The sequence below is a fragment of the Leopardus geoffroyi genome, chromosome C3 (assembly GCF_018350155.1).
Source record: "Leopardus geoffroyi isolate Oge1 chromosome C3, O.geoffroyi_Oge1_pat1.0, whole genome shotgun sequence".
NCBI classification, from domain to species: Eukaryota; Metazoa; Chordata; class Mammalia; order Carnivora; family Felidae; genus Leopardus; species Leopardus geoffroyi.
Window position 1 is genome coordinate 95,516,600 of NC_059338.1, and position 18,179 is coordinate 95,534,778.

Consider the following 18,179-nt stretch of genomic DNA (forward strand, 5'->3'; position numbering starts at 1 on the left):
ACCATCCTTTGGGATTTAATATAAACTCTAAAACAAGATCAATAAAAACCATAGTTGTATGTACACAATATGGAGACATGGGACATAAAGCAAGAACTATAGCTATGGACTCTTTTACCAACATCCCAGTGATTCACTTAGGGTTTCTGTTTTATGTTTACACAACTAAGTTTTACAGGTACAGATATCCTGGTTACCAGAGGTGAAATTCTGCCGGAGGAAGAAGTAAGAATTCAGTTAAAAGCAAAGTCACTGCTGACACCTGGTAATTTATACAATTTTCATGGTTAAAGAAACAGAAAAAGAGTGATTATGTTGGTCTGATTTGCAAGGGGAAGCTACTAAACATGGAGCAGGAAAGAATACATTTAATATTTAGGTAATCTAGATAATCCACTGGAATGTCTATTACAGTCCTACACATCTGTTTATGCTGAATAGGTAAGAGCAGCAGCCACAGCCTAAGAAGTATCTGGCAGCCAGACTCATCCAGGCATTTAGAGGTGGTAACTGCAGGTGAGAAGCTAGACTAAGTAATAGTGGAGCAAGGTAATATGAGTAAGTTGCAGCCCTGAGACCAGTTGCAGTATCATGGTTTATAAGTCATTTTTCTATCTTCTTGTAAGTATTCCAAGGATGGAGGGGTGAGGGAGACTACTCAGAAGCCCAGAGAACCTATTCCAAAAAAAGATAAGAACTTTTTACATAAAGTAAGTGGATTCAGTTTACAAAAGGGGTCATTTTCCCAGCAGCTAACATATTCCTTGCTAACAACATTTGGCCTTTGGCCAAACAAACTGAACTTGCTCAAGTTTTGAGCCTATCCCCAGGGAGAATCCTCCACCCAAAGATTGATCTAGGGTGGGTGCAAAGGCCTGACTCCTTTGCATCAATGAAGCCCATCTTGAAGGGTTATCTGAGCAATTGCATGAGATTTCTATTGCAGCTGGTCTCTTTCCTCCCTTTATCCTTTTCACAGCTTCTTAGGTAAATTATTTGCAAGTAAATCTTCACCTCAGTCTTTTTCCTATTACCAGACCTAAAACAGGTCTAATCTCCAATTCAGACAGACAATATTACCATGGAAAATAACCCAGCCTCTGATGAAAATTGGCTGTTGTGTGAACTACGCAATAACCAGAATGGCTGATGTGTGGTGGGTGAGACGGCACAAAATAAAAGATGCATTCAGAGAAATAGCCAGGAGCAAATTAAATAGGCTTTTGCAAGCCCATATAAGGAGTTTGGATTGTACATGAAGTGCAATGAGAAGCAAACAATTTAACCAAGGTGAATGATGGAGTCTAATTTTCCTTTTGAAAAGAATACTTTTGCTGCTATGTAGAAATGGACCATAGGAGAATGGAAGCGGAATACCCTTTAAAAGCCTACTGGAAAAGTTTAAAAAAGGAATTGTCTGTAACTTGAATATGATGATATTTTAGTAGAGTTGGTTAAGTGTGAATATACTGGGGTAGAATAGACAAGACTTCTTATTTAATTGAGTCATAGTATGATGTGCTGTAATAAATATTCCCGGATAACAAGCAGGTTAGAGAGATAAGTAGAAAAACACTGCATCATTACAGTTTTATACAGTAACTATTTCTGTATTTATATTATTTCTTTACAATTAAATTATTTCTCTTTACAATTAAATCTTTATTAGGGATTTAGTTCCATTGTTTGATTATGTAAATACTATCAAAATCTTATTCAAAATGATTAAAAATTATTATTGACTTCAATATATAAATTAGAATGAATTAGGCTTTTTTATAATCAGCATCAACATCATAGTCAATAACAGCATGTTACCAATCTTAGTTATAGTGTTTTGGTAATAAAGTTGGGAACTATAGGCAATAAGTATTATTTGGGACAAAATTTGTTTTAAAAAATTGTACTGGAAAAAGGCAGTTTTTCTTTTTCCTAATAATTTCAATTTTTTTTAATGTTTATTTATTTTTGAGAGGGAGGGAGACAGAGCATGAGCAGGGGAGGGGCAGACAGAGAGCGAGACACAGAATCCAGAGCAGGCTCCAGGCTCTGAGCTGTCAGCACAGAGCCCGAAGCGGGGCTCGAACTCACAAACCGCAAGATCATGACCTGAGCCAAAGTGAGACACAACCGACTGAGCCACCCAGGCACCCCTCTTTTTCTGAATAATTTAAAAATACTTAAACATAAAACCTCAAATATTTTGTAATCATTCAGTTTATCAGAATCTTATTTAGTTAGACGACTTTCTTTGATTTGCCTCACAAGTGACCTACGATAATGTACATAGAGTAATCATGCAGGGGTCTATGTGTAGCAAGGGCTTGGTTTCCTAGGTAACACTGCAAAGATATAAAAACTTATCCCCCAACTAAAAATGAGTTGGGTTAAGTCCAATTTATACTTGAGGTTAAAAAGTAAAGAAGCAATATCTATTTTACAAAAATAAAATCCCTTCCAGATCCCTTGGTTTCTCCATCATTGATGGATTTGCTTGGCAAAGTAATTGCCAAAGCTGACCATTATTTTACATTTAGATTGTAAGGATTAAAGTGAGATCAAGTAGATGCAGGAGGAAAATGATCACAATTAGGCAGTGGTGCTTACATTTATTTTAATTAACTCCTCTTTAGACTGTCTATCCTTGAGAGCTTTCCAGATAAATTTCATAGTGAGCTTCTTATTCAACAACTAAGTACATCTATCTCTATTTCCTCTCTGCTTTGATCCACTCGTTCCTCCTTCAGCAGACATTTAACTTTCATCCCTTCCTAAAGGAAATGTTGAACATATGTTTTTTTAAAGATTCATTTCTGAGAATGAGAACAATGTACTCATAAGTAAAATTAGAGTAGGCCATTAGATTTCCAAATAACACCCTAAAACTATGCCACATATCTTTTAAGAAAAACCTATGATAGTGTTATGAATAACAATATGAAGTAAAATTATGGATTTTACAGAAATCTAATGAAATGCATGCTATCATTACTATCAATTAAAATAAAACCACATATTTCCCTGTATATGAATCCTATAGAAAGAGAGAAAAGGGGAGGTGGTACAGGTTACATAAGTGGCATAGTGGCCAGGGTGGAGTCTATGTTGGTTATTTAAATTATAATTTTGTGTTTGAATCTCTGTAGAATAAACCAAGTTGGCCCTACTGCATTATTTTTCCTAGTAAGTAAAAAACAAAAAAACAAAAAATAAAAAATAAAAAATAAATTAAAAAAAACTAATCAAATTTTAATTTAAGGAATATTTACTATAAATAAATGAAACAATAGTTTTCAAAAATGAGTATCTGTGTAAGATGCATAAAATTCCACTTATACACTACAATTTTCTTCTCAGAATTTCTTTCTTTATTTTCTGAATTCTTTTCTTTTTTTTTTTTTATTTTTTTAACGTTCATTTATTACTGAGAGACAGAGAGACACAGAGCGTGAGCAGGGGAGGGGCAGAGAGAGGGGGAGACACAGAATCTGAAGCAGGCTCCAGGCTCTGAGCTGCCAGCACAGAGCCCAACGCGGGGCTTGAACCCACAAACTGCGAGATCATGACCTGAGCGAAGTCGGTCGCCCAACCAACTGAGCCACCCAGGCGCCCCCCGAATTCTTTTCTTAAAGTTTATTTATTTATTACGAGGGGCAGGGGCAGAGGAAGAGGGAAAGAGAGAATTGAAAGCAGGTTCCACACTCTGCACAGAGCCCAATGCAGGGCTGGATGTCATGAACCATGAGACCATGACTGAGCTGAAATCAACAGTCATATGCTTAACCAACTGAGCCACCAAGGAGCCTCTAAGAATTCATCTCTTATCACATATTGGAACTCCATATTCTCTCACTCCCCTCCTGTGACATCCTAAGGGACTGATTCATTAGGTGTCTATTCTACAGAAGAGGATTCTGAAGTCATACTCTATGAAAGCATGGATGTTGTTTTTTTAACAAAAAAACGGAAAAATGAAGGAAGAAGAAATGGAAGGGAGGGATAGAATGACCATATTTATATGTGGCAAATTAGGAGAATACAAAACTGGCTAAAGGATATTTAGCAAGAGATCCATGTTAAAGTTTGTAACATAATGATTCATGCTCTATATGCATCAGTGTTAAAAAAAAAAAAGCTTTAGCAATAAAATTCTGTTCAAATATTTTGGAGGTAAGAGTTTTAATTTATATCAATTGTCGTGATGATTTGGGGAGAAGAGAGTAATACTGGGGAAGAATATGTAACAATATTAGCAGCAAAGAAAAACTATCGTGATCAAAACTTTGAAAGTCAAAGTTAAGCCAAAAGTTAAATATTTTTCATCAGTGCAAGGCTAATTAAATTGTAAAATCCAATATAACATGGAAAAATATAAAGCGTCATGGAAGGCATAGCAGATACAATTAGTGGAGAGAGCTGACATATGAATCCATTCCTGGAATGAGTCATGGTTCTTCCATTAGTTATGTAGCCTTGGATGAATTATGTATCCACTGACAAAAGTGCTTTGAGAATCACCTAGAATAATTAAAAAGAAAACACTCGAGGGGGCCTGGGTGGTTCAGTCAGTTAAGTATCTGACTTTGGGTCAGGTCATGATCTCGAGGTTCATGAGTTCGAGCCCCACATCAGGCTCTCTGCTGTCAACACAGAATGTGCTTCTTCCATCCCCCTCTTTTTCTGCCCCTCCCTTGCTTATATTCTTTCTCTCTCTCAAAAATGTATATCTTTTATTAGATAATTTAAATACATTTGTCTCAAAAATGCTAATACATTTTCTGTCTGGGGATGTGAAATAGACCAGCTTAATATTCCCTGGAATTTACTGCATGGCCTGTGGTATAAATACTCTATAAGGTCAAAAGATTTCTTCTCCATCCCCCTTCCATTTTTTAAGAAGTCAATATTTTGACAGTTTTTCATGTCTTTCAAGTGGTAGAACTTTAGCCAATAAATTTTGAGGTTCCATTTGATATAGACTTCTAGTTACCATAATTTTACGTTTAACATTCATCTATACTTAAAATTTAGATATAAACATAGGCATATTTGTTTATGTTTTCAAAATTGGTTGTTATAAAACTTTCAGCATAATTGTTTTAGCACCCTGACGGTTGGCCCAGGAAACAAGATTTGAAGAGTATTCACATTCTTCTAGAACCAAGTTTCTATGGATCAAAACATGTATCTTTTCCTAAGTTCTGTACCTACAGAGCTCCTCTGGTGCATAGAGCATTTTTTTTTTTAAATATAGAAAGTCTACTAAAAGAACATGATCACTCAGAACAAGGTTTTACATAAAAAAATAAGAATTAATATGCATTAAGCATTTGTGTGTGCCAGGAACTGAACACAAGCTATTTCTAATTCTTAAAATTCTATAAAATTGAGAGGAAAAACTGAAGGTGTAAAGAGGTTAACTAATATGCTAAATACACACAGCTTAGAGAAATCAAGATAAACACCAAGGTTATCTCACAACAAAACCTGTGTTCTCTTTCTCATCATTCCCTAAAGGTCTACAAATAGGACAAGTTTCTTCTGAGAGGTAATGGTTCACTCTTCTGAACATGATTTTCCCAACTATTTAATTTTATAGTTGCAGGAGCTTTATTTGTGGCAAATTATATTTGACGCTTTATATTTTTCCACGTTATATTGGATTTTACAATTTAATTAACCTTGCACTGATGAAAAATATTTAACTTTTGGCTTAACTTTGACTTTCAAAGTTTTGATCACGATCTTTTTGCAGGAGCTTTTCATACCTTAAGTACAGCTGGTGAATCTCTTCTGAAGCACCACCTACTCCATAGATTTAAACAGATGTGGATGAGAATATTTTTTCAGCAAAAATTTTTGTGCTCCAAGGACTGTACAAGGAGTTAATCAGTCTAATCTAAGTAAGATGTTGTTCCTAATTTCAAAGAATTCAGGATTTAGTTAGGACACACAGACACATAAACAATTCAAAGTTAAGATCTTGCCGTAGCAGGAAAAGAGAAGGAAACAATTATGTAATGGGTACTTTCTCTGTCCTAGAGTTTTCCTATTTCTTGTTGTCATTTATGTCACTCAATGGCTCTATAAGGTTAGGATTAGTTCCCTCTTGGTGCTGATCAGAGGTCACCAACCTCGTGATACATGAATATGTAGCAGGAAGAGTTGGAACTTGAATCAAGTATGTGAATTCTAAAATGCAAGCAGTTCCAACTCCACCACAGAGCTTCCTATGAAATTTATGTTCAAAACAGTCCCAGAGGAGACTTTCAATCTCAGCTCAAGGATGTTGAGAGCTGTGGAGTATCATTTCTACCCTGACAACAAGAAAAAAGCTGGAAATCTATAACTACTTTACATCAGGGAATTGAGATGGTTTCAGGAGAAACAACTAACCCCAAATCTGGAGAAAAACAGGTGACTGAAGGTAGAAACAGGATTCAGGCATTTGCTCACATAGGGCAGAAGTTTCCAAATGTCATATAATACAGAAAAATGAGTCAGCTTAACCAATTGCTAAGGGTCGAGTGTGGGCTAGCATGAGCCTATGAAGCCCATAACAGATGCAGACATATGGAGATTGATACCCTCTTGAGGGCTTTTCCTTCTGGAATCTAGTAGGCTCTAACAAGAGCAAGAAAATTCTGAGAAAACTTCTTTCCTGTGGGGATTGTAGGGCAACAGCAATCACTGCTGACACCTCACGCAGACTCATCTTCCCCATTACGCCTCTGGAACCAAAGCCTCAATCTGCGAAACGAATAGTGAAAAACTGTAACCTGACGACAGTGATAGAAATCCACTGCTTCTAGGAGATAGGAAATAAGAAAGGAAAACAAACAAAAGAAAATGTTATACTTTAAGGATGGGCAAGAATACATGCTAAGTTTAGTGTTATGCTCGAGGAGGAATAGTAAGTAGCACTGGTGAACATCACATTCCTAAGACAGGTTCACATTACCAGGCTTAGACTGAGGTTAAGTCAGTACAATCAGATAACATCTATCACTCACCCCCACTATTGTGCTAACAAGCATCAAGCAAAAGTAACAGTATAAAGCAACCGGGAAAGCTGCAAGAGACTTATTTCCTCTAGGTTTCATCACAAAAGACCCTAGGTTGGACAGATACATTGATCTAGAGTCAAATAAAAGTCAGAGATTAAGACAAACCCTCTAGCAAATTAGCACACTCCTTAAATATAGTTATTGCCAGAAAAATGTGAAGCCTCTGGTGCACTCAGGGTACCCATAGAAATAAGAATAGCAAAACCAGTCCAACAGGGTATGTGGCTGGCTCAGTCAGTTAAGCATCGGACTCTTGGTTTCGACTCAGGTCATGGTCTCACGGTCTTGGGACTGAGCCCTATGTCAGGCTCCACACTGACAGTGTAGAGCCTGCTTGGGATTCTTTCTATCCCTGTCTCTGCCCCTCCTCTGCTCTCTCCCTCTCTCTCTCAAAATAAATTAAAAAAAAAAAAAAAAAAAAAAGTCCAACACCTGAGTAGATTAACAGAAAACTAAATACTGAAGAACTTGAAAAAGTAAATTTTAAAAATCATCTTAGTATCTAATGTTCTAGGCAACCTGTCCAACTCTCAACAACCAAAATGAGACACCCAAAAATGTTTTCTACACAGTCTCAAGAGAAAAAGCAATCATCAGAACTTGCTTCAAATATTAAAAGATGTTGTTAGGGGCACCTGGGTGGCTCATTTCATTAAGCATCCGACTTTGACTCAGGTCATGATCTCACAGTTCATGAGTTGGAGCCCCATGTGTGGCTTTGTGCTGGCAGCTCAGAACCTGAAGCCTGCTTCAGATTCTGTGTCTTCTTCTCTCTGCCCCTCCCCTACTCACGCTTTGTCTGTCTGTCTGTCTCTCTCTCTCAAAGATAAATAAACAGTACATTTTTTAAATAAAAGATGTAACTATCAAACAGGAAATTTCATGTAACTATGTTTGACATGTTGAAGGTTCTAACGAAAAAATATTAGACAACATGAATGATCAAATAGGTAGTTTCAACACAGAAAAAGTCTAAGAATCAAATGGAGATACTAAGAGATAAAACACAGTAGCAGAGATAAAAATCAGTAGATGACACCATCAATGAAATAATCAGTGTACTTGAAGAGAAGTCAGTAGAACATTACTCAAACTGAAATGCAAAGAGTAAAGAAAAATAAAAACATTACAAAGCATCTAAAAGCAGTGAGATAAATATTAAAAAGAACATTTGTGTCACTTAACAAAGAGAAAGCAGGGCAGAAGAGAGATTTGAAGAAGAATGTAACTTTTCAAAATTTTTAATAGACTCTAAACCACAGATCCTAAAGTACACCAAGTAGTACAAAACACACAGCCCCAAACAAACACAAACAAAAAAACATCTATGTATATTATATTCAAACTACTGAAAAACACCAAGAGAAACTCTTCAAAACCATAAGAAGAAAATGGACACATTCCCTGTAGAGAATAAAAGGTAAAAAATGTCAGCAGACTACTCATCAAAAACTATGCAAGCAAGTACAAAATAGTATGAACCTACAGAATTCTAAAAGAAAAATCCTATTCTCCCAGTACTCTGAACCTAGAATAAATACTTGTCAACTGTGAAGGAGAATGCCAACTCAAGGTAAAACCAACTGTATAAAAGGAAGACTATCTATGAAGTAGCTTTACCCACTCTCTCAAAATATCAAGAATGAATCTATAAAGCAACTAGATTTAACTATCAATTTAAAGAAAATAAAGAAAACAGAGCAATATGTTAAATACTACAATAGTACTGAAATCAACAAAACACAGAATGTGAGAAATTGACAGAGTAAACAATTTGGTTTCTTCCACAAATACATTGCAACTACAGAAATGAAGAAGGAAATGAAAGCTATAATTAAAAGAGACAAGAGAGTGGTGATGGTTTCATAAATACAGACATGTGTAAAAATTGACCCAACTGTATACTCTAAATATGTGTAGATTAGGGTACCTCTGTTATAACTTAATAAATGCAGAAGAAAAAAAAATACTGAAATATAGAACAAAGACTCTCAGACAAAAACGATAAAATCATTGCCAGTTTATCTAATCTATGAGAGATCTTCAAGAAGAAATATGATACAGGTCAGAAACTCAGATCTATAGAAAGAAATGAAAAGTATTAAAGATAGAAAAAAAACATAAAATATTTTATTTTAATCCCCCAAATACTCATTTAAATCATAAAATAGTAACAATGCATTGTTTTCAATACATACCCAAAAATTAAATGAGTGACAACAATGGTAACAGGGATAGATGGAAAAAATTGGGAAAATATAGTTTAAAAGTGCTTATACTACACGTAAAGCTATAAAACATTTCTGAAGGTATACAGAGATTATTTTGAGATGTATAATCCTAAACTTAACAAAGACACTAAAACATGAGAAAATTAAAAAAAAAAACTTAACAGGAAAATAAAACTGAATTATAAAATATACTGTATTAGACTAGAAGGCAAAAAAAGAATATTTTAAGAAAGAAAGAACAAATGAAATAGGAAACAGCTAGAGAAGTCTTTAAATTGGCATAGCATATATGGCTGAATTTTATGTGTTAAGTGTGCATATGCCATGACTCCACTAATCATATGTTTTGAATTTGGCATTTATAACTATAACTAGAATGCCAGAAGCTACTTTCCAATTTAGATTTAAAAACTGCCACACCACCAAATGAATCATATAGAATAATACAGCTAACATATGAGTATTGATAAATGTTTATAATTCCATTAGAAGAAAAAACATGAAATAAAAACAAGATTGACTACATGTTGACGTCCTAAAGACACAGATCTCTAGCAGTGATAAGACCCTAATACCTTCACTTTGCTTTTGAATAACACATATGTTTTCCCCAGCAGTTTCATAAGTATCATCCGTACATTTATTTGTCTTCTCTGCCCATCTTTGAAGTAGCCTAAGATCAAACCTAGGAAACAAGTAACACCAAAGAATGACTAAAATAATCTAAAAATAGACATGAGGATGCACCAGTTGTTCAGTAAAAAAAGTTTTCTAAATAAACTCATAAAAGCTTATTGTGCAAAGCAGCTTAGATTGAACAAGACACATTCAATTCAGGTTTGATGGACAAGTACCTAACAGAAGATAAAAACCACTGAAGTGTTCAAAGAACACACACACAGAGAAAATAGCTGGGGAAACTATATTTTATTCCAACCATATCAATAATCACTTTGAATGAGCCAAATTACTCAGAACTCTGGAAAGCAGTCAAGGGTTTATAGCAACTGAGCAAATGGGGATTGAAAAAATGCACCTTAAAAATGGTAGGAAACATTTAGTGGCATTTTTAACTTCCTTTGCCCCCAACTCTTTATGGCTTGGCAGCAGTCTCGAAGGCAGCAGTCTGTGTTCTCTCCTGATGGTGTGACCGTGGTAACTGATTCCAGAGGAAGAATAACTGACCATATTTGTAGATCATTGTTCTCGTCTGCTCTAAATTACCTGGGAGCTACCTGTAGGACTGATAGAAGATACTTGTCCCTATTCCACCGAACTCAGAACTCACCCAGGGTAGATAAAAGCAGCAGGAATTGTTCAAATCATTGTAAGGCAAACAGAATGTCCATAGTTAACCTGAGGCAAAAGATTATACTCTCCACATACAAGAAATAGCCTTAAGCCTGGGTAGAAAAGTTTATGAGAAAGTGTCTCCAGGGCATTCGGACATTCAAAGTGCCCGTGTATACCTGAGAATTTAAAGAGCCATGTATGTGGCCAAGGAAGAATGTGGGCAGAAAAGACCTGAGAAAAATGTAAGTTTTCACTTTTGTCTGATCAGTCTTCTCAGTGTATGCAAGAAGTGAAGTCTAAGGAATTGAAAAGGATAGGAATCATACAAAATTTGTTCTCAGACTATAACAAATTCGAACTAGAAATCAATAATAGATAAGTATAAAATACCAAAATATCAACAATCCCTAAGTAACTTATGGGTTAAGTGTGAGGGGTGTCTAAATTTAAAACAGCAAGTATGAAAGAGTAGACGTCACTGCCTATCATACGGCCATTTAAAAACGGCAAAGAAATACTGTGAACAAATCTATCCCCATAAATTGAACACTTTAAAATGAATTGGCCAGGAAACTCACCTAGGATGTTCTGAATAGTCCTACCTATCAAAATGGTTTAAGAACACAGAGAAAGGTGATTGCTGGATGCCTATAGATTTTGTACGGCAATGAATTGGTAATGTCAAGACACTGAATTTTATTGTGCATCTACTGTGAAAACACTAAAGACTAATCAAGGGAGAGACATGTCAAATACACAACTTTGAAATACACCATATCCCAATTCTGTTTCTTACTACTTCTCGCCAAAAACAATGGATGACTTCTTTTTCTGTTTGTTTACATATACATTATGGAAGACATTCCAATGGATATTCTATGATTTCACGGTTGCTTATTCTAAACTATAGATTACATTGTGATTGTACACTTCTAAATGTCTTAGCTTTAATCTTGCCTCTCTCTCCATATAGATAGATAGATAGATAAATAGATAGATAGATATTCCTCTAACCAGTGTGTTTATGTTGAGATATCCAATTGAAAAGCAATAACCTGGGGTGCCTGGGTGGCTCAGTCAGTTAAGCGTCCGACTTCGGCTCAGGTCATGATCTCACAGTTTGTGAGTTCAAGCCCCACATCGGGCTCTGTGCTGACAGACTCAGAGCCTGGAGTCTGCTTTGGATTCTGTGTCTCATTCTCTCTCTGCCCCTCCCCCACTTGTGCATCTCTCTCTGTCTCTTAAAAATAAATAAAAATGTAAAAAAAAAAATTAAAAAGAAAAGCAGTAACCAAAACAATATTATTTTCCCCTTTAAAATCCCTCTCAAATTCATCCTATATACTTCTTCTGATTTATTTCTTTAAAAATAATAATCATTGCATGACTTCTACCTTGCCAATAAATTAAACATAAACATCTCAATCTGGCTTTTCAATCTGTCCACATTGTGATTATTACCTACAACTCAAAATTTTTATCCTGTTATTTCTTTTAATGCACCTGCACTACAACCAAACAGGACAGCTTACAGCTCCATAAAAAAGTTCTATGCATACCATTCTTATACACTTCAACGTGTACACCCACCAAATATCTATTCAGATTAAGCTATGCATTAGGCACTATTCCTATACTGCACCACTGGGGAAAAAATGATGAATAAAATGTATTTTCTCCTCCCTAAAGATGTAATCTAGTAAAGAGATATTCAAATGTACCTGCCAAAAAGTGAATCTAGCCAGCTTAAGCCAAAAATGGATTTATTGGCAGGATATCAGATTGAACTGAGGCTTAAGAAACAGGCATGATCCAGACAAGCTCTGAAAGGCAAGGCAGCAGGAACCACAGCAAAAGATTTGCCTGCTCTGCCTGTGGCTGCTGGCTGAGATCAAAGTGACCTCTAACTAGCTACATGTTTTTCTAACACTCATTTAAGTTTCAAAATCCCAGGAGAGAGAATCTGATTGGCCAATACAGGTTCTGGATAGCAATCTGAGAATCCTACATCATTATTTGAAAAGCCTTTCTTAAGCAAGGTGCTGTACAGTGTATGATTTATCTTTTGAAATTATACATACATTGTAATCATGTCTCACCCAATTTGCAACATTAAAACTGTAAATAGAACACAATTATAACTTTGAAAAATAATATGCCTAAAAATGGAAGGTAATATACCAAAATAATAAGTATGTTTGTATAGAGGTGAGGGAGAGTAGTGGTAACCTTTCTCTATTCTATTTCACTATATTTCTATTTTTATAAAATATCATTCACTGGAAAAAATAGTTTTGTGTAAATATACACAGCATGATTGGGAGGTTAGGGATTCCAATAGTAGGGGGAAGAAATTTTCAAGTGCTAAATCACATTTCTAGTTGAAAGTTGACACTAGTTAATATTTCTTTTTTTTTTTTTTTAATTTTTTTTTTTCAACGTTTATTTATTTTTGGGACAGAGAGAGACAGAGCATGAATGGAGGAGGGGCAGAGAGAGAGGGAGACACAGAATCGGAAACAGTCTCCAGGCTCTGAGCCATCAGCCCAGAGCCCGACGCGGGGCTCGAACTCACGGACCGTGAGATGGTGACCTGGCTGAAGTCGGATGCTTAACCGACTGCGCCACCCAGGCACCCCGACGCTAGTTAATATTTCAAATAGATTTCAAGAATCATAAATGACTTTAATTTTTTAATCTTCATTTATTTTTGAGAGAGACAGAGTGCAAGTGGGGGGATGAACAGAGGCAGAGGGAGATACAGAATCCAAAGCAGGCCCCAGGCTCTGAGCTGTCAGTACAGAGCTCGATGCGGGGCTCAAACTCACAAACCATGAGCTCATGACCTGAGCCCAAGTCAGACACTTAACCAACTGAGCCACACAGGCACCCCTCATGACTTTAATAATATCCATTTAATAAGTTGTCACTTTCATTAATAGTCATTCAGTAATTCCATTATTTTATAGAACTTGATTACCCAGTGATTCGATTTCTTACTTACAGCAGTAAAGTTTCAATCATTTATTGTTTGATCATTTATTTTAAATAAACTTTAAGGTATAATTTGCATACAACAATATTCAGCAATTTTAAGCATATAGTTCAAGGAATTATAACAGTAGTATATTTGTGTATATATTTCCATTCTCCCGAAATTTCTTGTGTCTCATTGTGGTCAATCCCCAGGAACCGACTTTCATTATCTTTGTCCTTACATTTTAGTTGTGTCCGTTCTAAAATTTAATGTGGAATCATATTGTGCCATTTAACTTAAATAAAATAATGCAATTTGTACGATTTTGTATTTGGCTTCTTTAGCTCAGAATACTTTTGACATTCATCTTTTTGTATCAGTAATATTCTGTTGTTATTATTGCTAGTAATATTCCACTTTATTGATATACCTAAATATGTTTATCAATTTGCTTCAATGAAAATTTGAGTTGGAACATATGTGAATATACTGTAAGTACCAACTTCGTTCTTATTTTTCCTAATTATTTTGTCTAGTCTAGTTGCATTGCATTTTCATATAACTTTCATCCAGCTTGTACAAAACTTTCTTCAACCAAAAAATTCACAATACAACTCTCCATTATTAGTTCCTCTTTAATTTCTTTCTGTAACGTTTTGTAATTTTCATTGTATATATCCTTCACCTATTTTGCCAAAAGTATTGTTATACTTTCAGAATTTTCATGTTATATCCACTGGTACTTCTTTTTTATTTCATTATCTAATTGTGTATTTCTAGTACATGAATATATAAATAATTTCTCAGTGTAGCTTCAGTATCCTTTGACCTTTTGTAAACCCACTTATTAGTTCTAGATTTGTCTGCAGATTTCTTGGGGTTGTACACACACAATCATATTTTCTGTGAATGAAGCAATTTTTATTTTTTTTCTCTTTTGCACTGGCTAGGATCTCCAATACAATGTTATATAGAAGTGGTGAGAATGGATTTCCAGAAGACCCCTATATGTCCCCCAATCTTAGGGGTCTACACACTTCACCCTCCCTATTGAGGATAGTGGTAGACATCTCTAGGCCACTGATATTCTAACTATGCAACCACTAACTCATTTTGGTTCTCATTCCAATATATTTCTTAAGTGAATAATACATACAACGTGCCAGGAAGCGCATTGATTTCTTTTGATAAATATATCACATTAAGCCCAGTGACTCTGATGGGGGCAACTACTTGCTAAGTTTACACAGTCCAGTGTCATTAGCCAGAATTCATCTGATTTTTGGAGGGGAATAAGATCTTCTTCTTTCAGTCTATGAGAACAGCATTATTATCTGTCATTCTACTCACAGTTTTATATTGCTTCCGATTTATTTTCTCAGGAAAGGGTGGTTTCAAGGCCTTCCATTGAAATACTACCTTGGGTCTATTCTAACCAAAGAATCAGCGTAAAAGTTCTTCCAATTGCCAGGAATGTCCAACATAAATATATACTTCAAAGTCAAGAAAATAACCAGAGATTAGGTCTATAGATTCTTTAGACTTGGACTAGAACTCCATACAGCACCAGGCTTCCATAACGTCCAAGCTTAAACAAGGGATGTAATTGTATCAGGTCTCACTGATATTATTGTAGGCTCAGATCCTACATTTAGCAATTGGAAGGAATTGCCCTTTCCTTAAGGTACAGTTACTTGTTTAAATAGCTACAGGCCTTTTACAAAAGAAATGAGGGAATATGTACTTCATATACATGTGGTGACTTTGCAGGCTCCTTCCTCAGGAATATCTAGAGTTCCCTTTTATCAATGGGCTCTGGAGCCTAAGTGGTTCAAATCTGAAAATAGGGCAAGGGAACACAATTCCCCATAGAGAGAACTAATATCGACCTACTTTGGTGAAATAAGTCAAACAATAGCTTACCTTTTTGCCAATTTCTCTCCTCTCTGAGGCCACCATGGTCTAACAGTCATAGCCATAATTTCTTTGAGTAAATATAACCTACCACTCTATTTTATTCCCATTATTACCATTCTGTTCATCTTGCCTAGAAGTGCCATCACCTGTCTTCTGCTAGAAAGGTATTCTATCAGACCAAGCTCCATGGAAGCATCACTCACTATCCATTCTGAGCTACAAAAAATAGCCAACATTAACCTTCTTAAATACATTATGGACCCTCTTTGTGGTGAATCATATCACTTGAATGCTCTCTGGGCCTTCCAAAGGATACAGTCTTAATACTTTGCTAAAGGGAGTGTGGTCTTCCCATATCACTGACTGCAAAATGCTATCACATGCAATCTGTAAGCAGCCCTCCTTTAAGTATCAATAAAACCAGCTCCAAGTATTCACAAAGATCATTACATTTTATGCTGTGGGGGTGTGGCTCCAGGTAAACACAACCTTACTTCTCCAATGCTATCTAGTAATATTCTCAATATCCACTCCTATATATATTTCTGAATTTTTGTGACTGTATATTTACCTATAAGCCTGTTCTGAAGCTCATCTAACGAGATAGCTTACTCATAGCAGAGACTATATGTACCTTCTTAGAATGAGAGTTGAGTATATTTATAGATTTGAGCCAAATATTAAGGATGTGGATGACTTTAAGAAGGAAAAATATATTGCAAGGCACTCACCCCAGGTGATTTCTTCACATTGTCCTCTGTCAAGGCTAGCATTGCCTTCCAGCAACAGTAATGACGATGCTTTCCAAGTCCAAAGATATCAGGAAATCTGGGGGTGCAACAATCTCAGGTCAATCTTTCCCAGCAGTCCATCCAATTTTCCAGGATCTCATATATTCACTCCCACAGCCCTGATATCAGGAAACCTCCAGAAGCTGAATATTCTGTATCTTTTGCATTTGTTCAACACTTAGAATCAAATCCTGAACCTGTTTTGTCAATGCAATCTGTCCTCCAGTTTCAGGTAATAAACACTGTAAGAAGGGTAGAAAGCCCTTCTTGAATCCCAGACATGCCCTGAACTGATAGCTGGCTGACTGAGACTGCCACTTTCTTACTTCAGGGCCTCTGAAATGGTCGAAAGAGGGTAAGCTACCTTCACAAGCCTTATAAATACCTTGCCCTCATAGCTTTCAAGTCCTAGAGCTATCACATAAACCTGTTTTACCAAATGTGGTAGTAAAGCAAACCCAGAGTTTCCAGCAACTCATTTATTGCCAGCAATGAGGTCTTTTTTGCCCTCCAACATACAAAGAGACAAATTTCAGAATCCCATATTGAGGGGCTACCATCTGTTGTTACTTCCAATACCAATTGATTTGGTTTAGGTTTCTTCTGGGAAGCAGATCTTGGAACAAGCACTTGGAAACATGTAGGTTTTGGGAGAGAGTAGAGAAACAAAATTGGGAGAGAAAATGAGATGGGAAAAAAAAAAAAAAAAAGAAAGGCCAGTAATTGGCACTAATGGGCTGGTTAATGTTGTGAGCAGTGAGGGCTCAACCCTCTCTCAGGGAATCATTTGAGAAACTGCTTCGAATACCCCTTACAATCATCCTCCCAGAGAACATGGGAGAATGAAATATCTATCCATTTATACCATTGGTTGAGACTCACTTGAAGGGCATTAAATTCCCCTTACTTCCTAATTCCTTTAATTGTAATTGAATGGCATTCCATAGCAGAAAGACATCAGAGCACTTGATCTAGAAAATGGGCAAAGGTGTGTGACTACCTGTACCAGCTGTGGGTACTAAAATCAGACAGGCTAAGAGCACATGGCATGGAGCCTCATATGTAACTATTATAACGCAGTACCTGTGTTTCTGTGCAATGCCTGGCATTTAGTATGATTTCAATAATTATTTTTAAATTCATTAAGTGATGAATAAATTAATATAGTTAAATTCTACTGAAACCATGAGCTTAAAATATTTATCTAGCATAAACTACTAAATTCTTTGGGAAAAGTCCTTTACCTATTACTCCCATAAATGGATAAAAAGATTTTCTCTTTCAATCATTGTTTTAGCTGTAAACTCTTAGCAGACAAGAGCTATCTCCATCACATCATCAATAAACACTTCTCATTTCTGTGTTGCACTTTCTTATCCATTGGGTACGCTTTGTGTCCTTTATTATATAGTCCTGTGTTTGTAAGGAGAGTGACTGAATCCTGGTGTGCATTAATGTGAAATGTTCACGGTATTTTTATCCTTTTGAGGTATGTGTCTGTGATAGATATTTTGACATTGATGTTCTAATATAGTTCATTCATGTCAGATTTCTTTTAATCCCAACTACCTTGGCTGGCAAATCATTTGAGGAAGGTGGGTGAAGGTGGGGGAATCATCTCGATGCTTGCTCGTGCTATAATTATTTCGGAGGCTGAGGAAATCTAACAATGTGCTGCACTTTAAGCACTTTGTGATAGTCATCATCTTTGATCAATGTTTTAAAGCTTCACTGCTGATAGAAAGGATGAAAAGCAATTATACAACATTATCGTTGAGCTGTTATTCAAGGTCCATCTTGTTTTTCATTTTCCCCCTGTGCTCTTAAGAGGAATATGTTGTAAAACACTATGACACAAACCATCATATTTTATTTTGAGTGGCTACAAACTTCCTTTCTTCCA